This window comes from Crocodylus porosus, unplaced genomic scaffold (genome assembly GCF_001723895.1).
Source record: "Crocodylus porosus isolate Cpor-Errol unplaced genomic scaffold, CroPor_comp1, whole genome shotgun sequence".
Lineage (NCBI taxonomy): Eukaryota > Metazoa > Chordata > Crocodylia > Crocodylidae > Crocodylus > Crocodylus porosus.
This window is the reverse complement of record NW_017728886.1, coordinates 267,644,046-267,658,264: the sequence shown is the minus strand read 5'-3', so window position 1 is coordinate 267,658,264 and position 14,219 is coordinate 267,644,046. Positions and strand designations below refer to the sequence as shown.

At 46.7% G+C, this 14,219-nt stretch overlaps 1 long non-coding RNA gene across 2 annotated transcripts in view; it reads left to right on the top strand.

Annotated features, from left to right (window-relative positions):
- The window catches only part of LOC109322359, a 180,694-nt gene that overhangs the window by 23,622 nt on the left and 142,853 nt on the right, over positions 1-14,219 (top strand). Inside the window, exon 1 of one of the 2 annotated variants that reach the window (XR_002104362.1) lies at positions 12,134-12,266. The exons of the other annotated variant lie outside the window; for it this stretch is intronic. This is a non-coding gene — a long non-coding RNA (uncharacterized LOC109322359). Of the gene's footprint in view, positions 1-12,133; positions 12,267-14,219 lie in introns of those variants that run through there. 2 annotated transcript variants of the gene reach the window in all.

Here is a 14,219-nt window from a genome sequence, read left to right as displayed (position 1 = left end):
GGAACCAACTTCCAAGAGAAGTGGTGCTGGCTCCTACCCTGGGGGGCTTTAAGAGGAGGTTAGATGAACACCTTGCTGGGGTCGTTTGACCCCAGTACTCTTTCCTGCCATGTCAGGGGGTCGGACTAGATGATCTGCTCAGGTCCCTTCCAACCCTAGAAACTGTGAAACTCACGGGACCTTCCGGCTCTGACGTTTCCGTCGTAGCTGGTCCAACTGTCATGGGAACTTCTGGCTCTGACGTTCCAGCTATAGCTGGTCCAACTGTCATGGCACCTTCTGGTGTTGACGTTCCGCCGTAGCTGGGTTGTTTATTCTAAAACTCAGCATATCCAGCAGTTCCACGTACAAAGCCAACAGATTGAAATGTATACACCTTTGAAAAATATTAGATTAGCATTGGCAAAACAAAATGTAATGCATTCTCCGTAACTCTGAGCTTCCAGGGTTGCAGAAGCACTAAATCTAGTTGTATTTCATTTGCAAGTGATTACCGGACCCTGGCCAGGAAGGAGTTTCTAATGGCTACAGAACGTGGCATGGGGAGACTAGAGACTTGGGTTCTATTTTCAGCTCTGTCACTGACTTGCTAATGTGACCTGCAAATCATTTCAATTTCTTATGTTGCTGATGGATATTATTCACTAAACCTGTGTGAGGTAGAACAGCTTAATTGTGGGCAAAGCAGTCTGAAGCTTTTGAATGGAAAGTGCTGTATACGTACAAATTGCATCTTTATTTTACTGCTTACTGATTTCAGAGAAGTACCACTAGAGAGGGAAACAAAGAAGTTTAAAAGCTGGGGGAGGAAAAGACAGCATGTTTGTGCTCCTGAATCATGATTGCAGTAACCGTGGCTCCTTAGGGCACCAGCATTTGGAAAGTGATAGAAGTTCTGGGCTAGCAAATTGCATGACCTATTTCACTTGTCAGGGCGCACATCTACATGTGAAATTAATGTGAAACAAGAAGCTCTGGCCATATTGTGGAGTTTATTACTTTCAGGCGCTGCTTTTACACATGCATTTGGGACTGGAGCCCTTTGAGCTGGATCAGAGCAATCCCCACTGGCAAGAGACCCGGGGGGTCAGCCAGCCATCCTAGGGTTCACTGACTTGGCTCAGCTGGGTGTGGAGGGGCTGGCTGGGGCACGAGGGCTATCCTGCAGCCAGCCCCCTGCGCTGAAGCACCCTCATGCTCCAGCCAGCTCCATCAGCACCTATACCAGGGGTAGGGGAAACGGCTGATCTGGCTGGCAGCTTTACTCCATTTTCCAGCTGCCCCTGCACATGGCTTGTGCTGGTCTCTGTGGAGCACTTGCACGGGAAGGCTCAGACTGGGCTTGCCATGGAGACCAGCCTCTGCCCAGCTGTCAGTGGGAGCAGCAGAGCAGCATAGGGGGCTGCTCCAGAGCCACTGGGAACTTGGGATGGGGACAGCTTGCTCTGGAGCCAGGGCAGAGCTGCAGTCTGCACCCTGTGTGCTCTGGGTAGGGGTGCACAAGCAGGGGATCACGGCCCTGCCCCTGCTCCAGACCAGGCTCTTCATCACTGCAAGGAGCTGGGGCAGAGCTGTGATCTGCTGCTTGTGTGTCCCTGCGTGGAGCGTGCAGGCTACAGATCGTGGCTCTGCCTTGGCTCCGGAGGAAGCTGCCCCCATCCCAAGTCCCCAGCGCTCCAGAGCAGCACCTTGCACTGGTCTGCTGTGCGTGATGCTGGTGCAGCTGAGGCTGGTCTCCATGGCAGCCTGAGCCTGTGCTTTCCTGTGCCGGTGCGGCTGGGGTCTCCATGGAGACCGGCACAAGCCATGTGCAGGGGTGGCTGGGAAATGGAATCCCCAGCTGGCCGGATTCGGCCCACCGGGCAGACTTTGCTCATCCCCGGTCTACACATGTGTTGCTGTGGAGTAAAGAAATCCACTGCAGGATAGTACTTGTGTTTACAACCACTAACCTACAGTGGAGTTAATTAGTTTACTGTGGCCTAATAGGCCGTCTATACTGCATGTGCAGATACAGAGACTTTACTGCGGAGCTAATTAGTCAGCTCTGCAGTAAATGCCTCTTGTAGATGCACCTTGTAAGTCCCATTCTGCTCCCTTCCACTCCCACACACAACTCAGCAGTTTTCCAACGAGAGTTGTGTGACTTTAAGGCAAAGGTAATTAAATATCCTGCTTCAGGGTATGTGTTAATCACTGCAGGGGTTAGGAAGGAGTCCTTATTCCTTTGCTTGTATACACCATTGAGCATCTGACCCGCTGTTCCCTCCTAAAGCATTTGGGTATTGCCTGTGGTGGATCTTGACTACCCAATAAATTAGTCTACGAGAGCAAGTGCAATATTGACCCATTTGTGACACCTTCTCTATTGTTGCTGCTTCTGGCTATGGGCAAACATAATGTTTCACTGTCTTAAAAGTGTGGGGGGAGCTACTATTCAGAAGTAGGCGTCAGCTGTTAAGATGTAACCGTTAAATCTGTATGTACCTATAGCTATGCAGGTGAGTTAAATCAGGATAACTTTACCTCTGAATGAAACAGGGTAAGTTGTAAGTGCCTTGCTGGACGTGTATGGCTGCAGGAACATGCAGAGGTCCTAACTTACAGCCTTGTCATTTCATACTGATACACTTGTTAAACCGTCTGTCCATTCTGGCATGCTTACCCGCCCTTTTCTGTTATTCCTGCTAAGTCTTCCACCACTTCTTAAAAATCTCTGCTTTAGCTGCTCTGCAGTCTCTCGTTTGGAGTGGCACATTGAAAAATTAAATAGTATACAGCTGATGACTAAGTGCTATATAGACTAGGACAACCCTGGATTTCCACAGTACAGTGTTAATATTAAACAGGGTCGTGTTTATTGAACTGCTTTGTGGCAGGGGACAACTCTAATTCAGCCGACATTGACTGGACAGAATTGATTGAGTTTTGTTTGTGGAGCAGCAGAGTACTCCTTTCCTGGAGCTAGGCACGTCGGCTTTGTTGTAGCGCTTGTGGTGCAAACAGATGGCTGTCTGGTCTTGAACTTGAAGAACCTGTGCATGGGAGTATACTACACTTGTTGAATTCAGGTCTGTCTGAGACAAATTTGTCTGCTTTTTGGTCATCAGTGATGCCAGTGTGCCAGATGGTGGGCTAGGAGGGAGTCTAGACCTAGGATATTAGCATTCCTGTTATGTGCTGGACTTAACTCTTAAGAGTCATTGGTTGTTTAATTTAAATTATGTGAAGAACCTTTTGGTTCAGTTTTTGTCAAGTTACATTTCAATGACTTTTTAACTGCTTCATTCATCAACTGATCCTTGTAATGTGTGCATGTTGAGTACACATTTAATATTCTCCTTTTTTAAGTGAATAAATGGAGAGGCCAAGAGGTTAACTGACTTAGAATGACAGAAAAAGCATAGAAACATAGGGCTGGAAGGGACCTCAGGAGATCATCTAATGAGCCCTTTGCTTAAGGTAAAATTATCTCTGTCTAAACCATCCCAGTCAAATGTCTAACCCACTCTGCAAAAACCGTCCGAGAATGGAGATTCTGCAACCTCTCTGGATAGCCTTTTATTCTAATACTTAACTGCCCTCATAGGGAGAAAATTCTTCCTAATCTCCATCCTAAATTTCCCTTGCTGCAATTTAAGTCCATTACTCCTGTCTCCTGGGGCCACAGAGAATATCACATCTCCATTCTCTGTATAAATCACCTTTTGGGTATTTGAAGACTGTTATCGACCTCGCCCCCCCCCCCCCAATCAGTCTTAGCTAATGTCACCTGACCAGCAGATGGCTGCTCTAGGAATAGGCACCAGGACTCCTGAGTCTTGTTCGGCTTACTTTGATGATCTACCCGTGGTCTTGCTGGCTGTTTCTTTGACGTGTGTCTTATTACTTTTACATTGTGATGACTGAGCATTTCAAAGATCTAACTTTCCATTGTTTTATTTACTTTTTATGCATTTCCTTCCACTTAGATTTTGCCAAAAGTCCTTTATTTGCAAATCTGCATCAGTTGCTGACTCTAGTATGAGGCAGAACATTGCTACTGTAGTTGTGTTAAAAACACTGAATACTTGAATTCAAGGGAAAGAATGACAAGAACTTAAGTTTTCTGAAACTTGTAAGAGGGTGGAGGTGGGGAAAGAGACACTTGCTGGGAACATTTTTGCCTTCTGAGCATTTTAAATGTTTGCTTTTGCCAACTTGCTGCTTTTTCAACAGTGTCCTTTTGTGTTTAGAGCAGGGGCGGGCAATTATTTTGGGTGGAGGGCCGCTTACTGAGTTTGGCAAGCCATCGAGGGCCACATAATAGGCAGCCAGGGGCAGATAAATATTGATTTTCTAAATTGTTTAGAGGCCCCGCGGGCTGGATAGAATGGCCTGGCAGGCCGCATGCGGCCTGTGGGCCACATTTTGCCTATCCCTGGTTTAGAGTCCAGTTTCTGAAAGCATCCCACACTAGGATAATAGTTTCAGAGTGAATCCTGTCTGCAAGCTTTAGACTACTTAGTACATTCTTGCTATGCACCTTGTAAATGCGATGATGCATTTTTCAGACAAGGTTCTTTGGGTAAGTGTGATATCTTTTATTAGACCGACTAAATCATTGGAAAAATTGTTCTTTGAAAGCTTTTGGGTACAAACCCCGTTCTTCCTTTGTACCTGAAAGCTTACAAAGAACAGCTTTTTTCCAGTGATTTAGTTGGTTTAATAAAAGATACCACTTACCCAAAGAACCTTGTTTGCCTATGTCCTTAGACCAGTGGTGGGAAAAATGGCCGATCTAGCCAGCAGCCAGACTCTGTTTCCCAGCAGCCCCAGCCTCCATGGAGACCCCAGCTACAGCTGGGTGGGAAAGTTCAAGGCTGCAGTCGCCATGGAGACCAGCCCCAGCTGCACTGGCAGTGCATGTGGAGAGCAGGGCAGGGGGCTGCTTTGGAGCTGCTGGGAACTTGTGATGGGGAAAGCTTGCTCTGGAGCCAGGGCAGAGCTGCGATCTGCAGCCTGCATGCTCCGGGCAGGGGCGCGCAAGCAGGAGATCGTGGCTGTGCCCCGGCTCCTTGCAGCAGTGACAGCCTGGTTTGGAGCGGGGCAGAGCCATGATCCCCTGCTTGCATGCCCCTGCCCAGAGTGTGCAGGCTGCAGGTTGCAGTTCTGCCTTGGCTCCAGAGCAAGCTGCCCCATCACAAGTTTGCAGTGGCTCTGGAGCAGCCCCGTGCCCTGCTGTGCCCCATGTGCTGCCAGCACGGCTGGGGCTGGTCTCCATGGCAACCTCAGCCTTGCGCTTTCCCGCACAGCTGCAGCTGGGATCTCCATGGAGAGCAGCCCCAGCCATGCGTAGGGACGGCTGGGAAACAGAGTCCACTGCCGCCCGGGTCCAGCCCACAGGCCGAACTTTGCCTGTCCCTGCCTTAGACCAACACAACTACCAACAACACCCCCGAAGTGATACATTTTAAAACTTGGAGCAGAGTTTCCTGAGACATTTGAGAGTATAAACCTAGAACTCTTAACAGTAGTTTTCTGCACAGTAATTTGCTGGTGTGCCGCACTGCATCAGTTTAGGCGACCCTTGATCCTCTAGATCATGGTGTAAGAGATCTAGTCAGCTTGTACAGAGTCCTGCAACCATCACGCTAAGACCTTCAATGTGTAGGCCTAGGCAAGAGTACAGAGGAGTGGTGGCTGCCCATGACCTACCCCCCGGTCCCCTTTAGGCCACTGAGACAGAATGCAAAGGCCTGATCGAGTCCCGGTGTTCAGCGCCTCAATGGCTGTAGCTTCTGCCAGAGAGCAACAGATGAAATGTTGCTGATTGCCTAGGACACATTTCTGCTGGGGTCACATCCCTTAACGTCTGTCCAGCCAAGGAGTACCTGCAAGACATTGTGGGCTAAGGTTTTAAGGTGCCCTATACTCGCCTTACTCTGGAGGTTACAATATTGTGATATTTTATGGGAGCTCCCTCACCGTGAGTAGCCCCACCATGTTGTCACCAGGTCTTCCAGTCGGATGCAGTTTACGGTCATCAATGTATATGCCTTGCTTACATCCATGCCAGACTCCTTTTGGAAAGGCCCTGTACCCATCCCTATGCTTTGACCATGTTGGCTCTGTGCGTCCCTCCAGTGGCTGTCCCTTGTCTGTTACATCAAACTTAAAACTACTTATCCTTTCTTCCAGGGCCTATCCCCTCCTTCCCTATCTTTTTCCTCTTCAACATTGAGACATTTGCTCGTGCAGCATGCCAGGACAGGACACTGGCCTCCATCTCCCACAAACACCTTTTGTTTTTTCTCTGTCCAGCATGACCTATGGTCATTTGCAAAGTTATTCTACCTCAAGCCCATCTGTAAAACTCTCCTTTTATTATAATGCCTGCCAAAACTGTGGCTTCAGGTAGGGTGCTGATGTGCTGAGATCCCTATTTTTCCTGCTGACCGATATTGTCTCATTGTTCCCCTATTCTCGTGCCTGTCCTTGTATGTACATCTCTGTCTCCTCCTTATTTTGTGAGGTCTCAGGGTAGGGCCCATTTTTCTTTTGTCTGTTTGCCTTGCATAACATGGTCCTTATCCATGTCACGACTCTTGCTATGGCACTGCAAATAAATAGTTTGGTCAACTATTCCAGTTGAGCAGTTTTTCACAGCTTGGTTCGCACAGGGAAGCAGAAATGAAGGTATTGCTTTCTGTACAGCTTTTGAAAACCTTACTGCCTCTGAAAACTGGGCCTTTCTTTTCCTTAGCTTCCAGCTAAGGCGTCTCTGGTGTCATTAATTCTTACGTGGGGAAACTATAGATTCTTGAGCTCTGGTCTTGGGGGGGGGGGAGACATTCAGATTAAAAAATAAATCTCTATATACATTTGGACTAATTAGGTCTTCGCTTATTGTATGCTAAAGATTTGTGATCTTAAACAGGCTTTTGACACATCTTAACGTGTATGAAATCATTCGTCAATCAGAATTAGACGCCTACCTGCTTCCCTCCTCCTCTCTCAGCCAGCTTTTTTTAGCTCGGTCATGGAAACTACTTATGATAAGTTGATAACCATGGCAACAAGAAAGACCCACCCCTCTGAATTTGACTTATTAGCATGTACCGACACCGTGCAAATCCTTTTCCACATGTGGTCGGTTGAAAGCTCCTTAAGCAGCGTTGTAATTAATGACTTGTTACAGAGATCCCCGATTCAGGACACTTGTTCTGGGCACTGCACCGGCACGAAAGGAGGAGAAACGTTTTGAGCTCCCTGGTACAAAGCCTATCTAACAAAGATGCAAGAGGAGAGCAAACATCCACGTAGGATGGGGAAGTGTGGGAAGAGGAGGTAACGAAAGGAAGAGTTGAACAGAAAAGGAAAACGATCACATTCACAATACAGTACACTGAAGTAATCGATACGGTTTCTCCTACTCGCCACCCCGCATGTCCAAAGCACCGTACAATTATTAAGTGCCCTTGGAAGAATAAAACTTTTAGTGTAGTGTTTAAGTGGGGGTGGACACTTCCAGGGAACATTTCTGTCTTCTGAGTATTTTAAATGTTTGCTTTTGCCAGAGTTGGACTGTGGTGCTCTTCACTCAAGAGTGACATAACATTTCCATGGCTACAGAAAGGGGGCACGACGGAGCTGGAACGTGAAACCTAGCTGTTCAGATTTAGGGACCTGGATCTATATTTGGGAGCTGGAGCACGTGCTTTTGAGTACTCAAGAGTTGCTCAGCAACCACATTTCTTTTTGAATTTGCTGCCTGTGGCAGATGCTCAGCACCTCTGAACACCAAGCTATTCCTCTAGACACTCAAATGTAGATTTAGGTGTCTAAATTTAGGCACCTACGTTTCGAAATGTTGGCTCAAGGCTGCAGATACAAAATTCAGGTGGAGCGTTCCTAGTTTTCAGGGTCATAATGCCGCTAATAGCCTGGCACTTACTGGGCACAGTCTTGCAATATCTGAGTTTGCTGTAGGCGAGGTTTTTTTCCCCTTTGAGTTAACTCATCAAAATGTTAATGTTTGTATAAACGGAGCACACAATTGATCAGATGAAGATAGATACCCATATTTTTCAGGATTGGCCTCTATAACTCACTCACAGCTTTGCCATCTTTGTGAATTATTGAAACGGAGATAAGAGAGCTTTTGAAACAGGAGGCGTACAGTGAGCAATAAAGGTAGTGAAGGACCAAGCTTTCCCAGAGACACGCGAGTGCTGCTAGAGGGATTTCCTCTCACGTGCAGCATGGCCAGGACCATCAAAACCCTGAAGTTGAATTCTGCATGAGCGAGGCAACGGCTTTTAAAGAGTTGGCATCAGAAACAGCTGATCGGTCAGTGCTTGATTTTAAATTGCAAGACCCCGTAAATGCTTAGGAACAGCATTGCCTAACCTCCTGTCTCCCAGGACCCTCCTTAGCCTGGATTTTTTCTTGCTTTTATAACAGGTTTGGGGCAGGGGCTCGGGTGCTGGAGAAACTGTTGATAATATTCTCACCTCTGGCTTCTCAGTTTAAAAATGCAAATCTTTAGGCCATTATCATGTGGTGGAGGAGATATCCTCCCGAGTGTGCTGTAAAGCCCGTCTCTGTTCTTGGGGTGCCCTGTAGTGCAGAGGTTGGATATGTTTTATGACTCTCTTTTTCTGCTTGCTTCATTGCTGTATTTTCTGCTCTCTCAGAGCTTGATGAGTAAACCTTCTGTTGTATAATATGACTATATCGCACACATCTAAAGCTTTGCGCTGGATCCCCAGTACACAGGATGGATGGGTGTTTGCAGTTTTGATGACTCCAAAGTAATTATTGGTGTATAGCAGGGGTGGGCAAAATGCGGCCCAGGAGCCAGATATGGCCTGCCAGCCCATTCTATCTGGCCCCCAGGGCCCCTAAAAAATCTAGAAAAGTAATATTTATCTGCCCTGGGCTGCCTGTCTTGCGGTCCTCGGTGGGTTGCCAAAACTCAGTAAGCGGCCGTCTGCCCAAAATAATTGCCCACCCCAGTGTATAGAAAGATCCCTAGATCTAGGTATGAGAAGTATTGTATTAGCTCTACAGTAGTTGGTTACAGGAATTTCACTGCTTGTATTGCATATGTCCAAACTACTGCAGTGGTTTGGATGTGTAACAAGAAGGCCCGGCACCTTTACCATCCTGCTGGGTGCTGTGGACGGATGAAGAAGACGACCTAGGACAAGATGGACCACCAGCATCAAAAACTGGATGGGATTAAAACTGACTGATTGTACTAGGATTGCAAAAGTTGCTGAAGAATGGAGGAAACTTATTGCTGCATCAAAGGTGCCCCAGCGGCCAGTGCAGCCTCAGGACTGATTTGACTTGATTACATATGTAGAAATAATATGCATGGAGAGGAGCCAGGTTCTTCACGAGGAAGGAATAGTGAGTCATTTGTTCAGACATTGCTGGCTAAGCTGACTTAGACTTGACTTAAAGACGGGTGAAACCCTTTAGGAAAGTACAACATTGCCCAGGGTAGGGTTTTGAAGAGCTAGACATGCCCTTTGCTCACAGTGACCAGGGAGGAGGAAGGTTGTGGATGTGTACAGACAGATCTTCTGAGTGAGTTGTTTCGGTCTGATAGGACGTCCTTCCAGTCCAGCATCATTCCACTTCTCTCCCACATCAGATTTAAGATTGTAGGCCATGAATGTGAAGTAGGGTCTGCTGGGTTTTTAACAGCTGCAGGGTGCTGAGGCCAACTATACTAAAATTTATTATTCGGAGCAATTCAGTTAGTTCATCTCTGCACGTCCCCTTTGATGTGTGTGTACTGGGGGCAAGGTGAAATAAATAACAACGCTTCTGTGTTTAGTTTTGCAAGACCCAAAGTGGCCTGTGTCTGAGATTTGCTCCGTGTGTGTGTGATCTAGGACTTCGGCAGATTAGCTAGAGGGCTTGAAAGGCATTAGAGAAAAATGGGCACACTTCCAAAAGGGAACATGTCTTCTCTGCAAGAGTTAGTAAAGACTTTTTTGATAGATAGGACAGTCGATTGCTTTTTGGGAGAGTTAAGTTTCCAAGTTTGAGTTTATTGTGCCAATCATTAAAGTGTAAAACAGAAATTTTAGTCCTCCTTTAAGTGCAAACTGCAGTACAGGTCTATCTAGTCTCTACAGATGTGTCTCCCTCTCTTTTCTCTCTATCTGATGAATTAGTTTCCTTCTGGGAAGCAGCAGACTTCCGAGTTCTGGGCTAACTGAAAAACCTTTATGGCATTTTTATCATCTCGGTCTGATTCAGTTTATGAGAGGGTTACTTGGCATTTGCTTTCATTTGACTCCTAGTTCTTTTTTCTTCTTTGTGGTTACTAAGTGGTGTGCCTACTTATTGGTATTTTTCCTGTCTGGTTGGTGGATGTTGAAGGCTCCTTACCGCTTTCTGTAAATTATGTTGTCTTGAACTGTGGACCCAGAATAGAGGAAATGCAAACTAAGATTCTTTGCAGATATTTTGAATTTTTGCAGCTGGTGTTGGCTGCTTTACACAAACTCTCTTGATGAATCTCCTGTACTGTCTATGCATGGCATAGGTTTTGCTTTCCTATTCAGGACAAACTGGAATGTCAGATTGGGCTTAACCTTCGTAGTGGTCATTGTACCTGCACACTTACTGTCACAATCAGGATGATATGGTCAATTTAGTGTAGGGGCGGGGGGGTAGAATCTGGAAAAACTCATCCTTTGTTCACATGGACAGGACTGAAATGCTCGTCAAGTGTCTGGAGGCCTGAGCACTAGACCCCGACTACCAGGGAGTAAAACTTCCTTTTTCCCTTCCATGGACAAGAAATTTCTCCCTGTTGCCTGTCTGTGCAATGCCCAGAACAGTGAGATCCTAGATGGGGGATTTCCATAATACCAGCCATTAACTACAACACTGGTAAAGTGGTGTTTAACTAACCACATGCAGAACAGAGAATTCACATGGTGTCAGTGCATGCTAACAACTCAAAAAGCAAGAGCAGGTCTCTCTTGTTGCCACGGTCTAATATCCCTGACCCCTTATTTATATATGTATGGGTTGGTGTGAATGGCCTGAAGATAAAGTCCTGGCTTGTTTGGATGCAGAGAGAAGTGCCTGTATTCTCTCGAGATGGGCTTGGGATAAAAACCAAACAGAAAAAAAAGGCTGAACGCTTCCCAGATGCCCTCCTCTGAACCCGTGCCTGTTTCTCCTTTTTCTTATTCACATCAGTTACGTGAAGCAGTTTCAGGAGCTGAATTTTTTACATCACTTCTCTTCTGCCACCTGCCTGTTCTGGCTTTTTAATTAGCTGACCTACTCTCTCAAGTTAATCGTTGAGGTTTTCTTCCAAATCTGTAGTTTTAATTCAGGCCTCCAGGAAAAAAAGGTAAGTTAAAGGGTATAGGACACCCAGTGCCCATTAGGAAATGCCTAGCTGTCAAGGCCATACTTGTCAAGATGTAACACCTTGGTTCTGTAAAATCTTCATTTACTAGGTTATATCAGCAGGAAGAACAGTTTAGGGGAAATAACGTGGCTTTGTCCTTATGGTGACTAATCTGGTCCTTTGTATCACAAGCGGCATCATTCTTTGTTTTCTCCTTGTTTGTACCTGACTGCAGGAGACGCGGTTTCATCCTATGCTCTCTGAGCTGCCATTTTTGGAATAGACCAGAACGCAAAGAAATGAAAGTTTTGGAAGGAGATTTTTGAAGTCAGATTGCCTGAACACCTAGTTCTCCTTACACGTCTCAACTTCAAGGTCTTTGACATGAGTATATTTTATACAGGATTTCCTCTGCTGACCCGTCTCATCCCATGATGTGGGGGAGAGGTGTGTGCCATCAGATACCGCTCTTTCAGCATGCAATAAATAATAGGCGGCACAGCCTTTTTCACCAGTTATGCTTCCTGACTAATAACTGATGTGCAACTTATAACGTGCTAATGAAATTAATGGGAACGAAAAACTTGAATAGTTCAGTGCTCCTTTCAGAGCACTGAACTGTTCAATTTATTTCCCATTTGCCCAGCATGGACACGAATACAATAGTGGTTATACCAATATAATAGCTAATGAGCTCCTACAGCTGAAGTGGTTTTCTTTTTTATTTATTAATATATTTTGTGTTTGAGTTGTGACCAGTTCCAAAGCATATCGACTGAGCAGAACTCGGAGTGGTTTTCAGATACCACACATTACCACTGAGTCAGTCTCATTTGCTGCCAAAGGAACTTCATGCTGCTTTTACTGTTTCCAGATTCTGCTCCATGAGTTCGAGGTTAGCTTGTCTCCTTAGTTCCCTTCTGTTTTCCCCGTGGTTCCCGCACAGTCTTTTGATCCAATGACTCTGATGGTCCTTGCTACATTTCCAGGGTTTCTATTCTGGACCATGCTGTTCTGAGAGTTTCGGTTCCCAGGTGGATCATGACTCTTGCTCTGCCTGTTTATTTAAAGTGTCGTGTTCAGCGTCTTGGTTCGTCTCTCCCACACACTGAAGAGATGGCGGTCATTTGCCTACAGGATGAGCTTTATTTTCTGCTACCGGTTCATTTTCATGCCTTGCCGTTTTGGTACGTCTTGGCTGGTTGGCTCTGAGCTCTGCAGTTGCTGTCCACCTGGTTCTAGCTTTCTCTACTGTCTAAATTGTTCTGAGCCTGGCACTGCTTCTGCTTTAGCAATATGCATAATCTCCACCCAAAACTGCTTCTACAGTAACAGGATTGAATTAAATCTCTAGGCACCATCTCCCCCTTCTGATCAGATGGCATATTGCAGCTTAGTTTCCAACTTCAAAAGGATTATTTTTGTGGCCTTCATGGGCAAACCCATTTTGTGGCCAATGAAGTCTTATTCTTGAAATCTTAATCTTGTTCTCAGTGGCTTCAATTAGACCATGACCTATCAAATTCAACAATCTGTACAGCATACAAATGCCATACTTTGGCCTTAAGTGGCATTTGCACCTCTCTCTAGGTTGTTTTTTTTGTTTTAAAGCTTTCTGGCTAGCTATCACCCTAGCTTTTAATTGAATGGGAAACTGGATAGTTTCTCTGTCTTACCATCCTTCCTTTTACTGGCGAGATGATTATCAAAACCATGTCAGGTTTTCAGTTCAAGATTAGCCCTTCCTTAATAACCTGAATCATTAGGCTGTTGCCCAGGTTTCATTGGTTTTTGGCACTTTTTTATTTTTTATTTAAAAGTAGACTGAGTGAGCTCTGTTGATGCTGGGTGGATAGTAATTGAGAATTTCACATATAGTTTTTGCTATCAAATTACATTGCTTTGCAAAGGACCTCTGGGATTTTACTTGACATGTTGGTGCAAAGCCATTTACTGCTGAGGTTCCAAGAGCTGAGATTCTGAACCGTTAATTGGGACAATTCCCCTCTTGCCTTATTTATTGAACTGGCCTCCTTAGCACAGTGATTGGCAAGAGTGGGGAGGCAGGAAAAAGTTCCTCTTCTAGCACAGCTGGGGCTCAAATGTCGGCACTCAGTTTACAAATGTCAGAATTTACGGGTGCTCCAATAAAGATTTTTTAGGTTGATACCGATGGCCGATTATTAACGAGCCATGTTGGCCAATACTGATCCAGAGAGCAGCGTCTGGCTGGTAAGTTGGTTGGAAGTAAGGGGCATACGAGGGCAGATCAAGGTCCCCGTGGTGAGGGAGGGAGTGGGGCAGGGACAGGCACAGCCCAGCTGGGGCGGGGTGTGGGATGGAGCTGTGAGCGGCTTGTCTGGGGGGCGGGGGCAGGGGCAGCTCCCGCTGCTGCATGCACCTCCAGGGCAAGTACAGGGGGCATATGACCTCTTGATCTGCATGTGGGGCGAGGGCAGGCGGCTGCTCTGGGCTGGTCCTGGGGGCAGTGCTGGGTTCTTCCAGGTGGGAAGGGGGAGAGAATAGGACTGGGGATGCGTTTGGGGCGGGCAGCAGCAGCACTGGGAGGGGGCTACGGGGTAGGCTACAGCCACCCCAGAATTCACTGTGGCCCCCCCTCCGAGCACCACCACCATTCACCCTGAGCACAGTCCCAGCCCAACTCCTCTGCCTGGAAGAGACCAGTGCAGTGGCAGCCCGCCCTCATCCCGTGCACAGATCCGGGGGCATGTGTCCCCCATGGCTCCCTCGGGGGGGTATGCATAGTGAAAGAAACACTCCCCCTCCCTTCCCTCACCCCCAGGACAAGCTGCTCATGGCTCTGTCTGGCATCCCGCCCTTGCTCGGT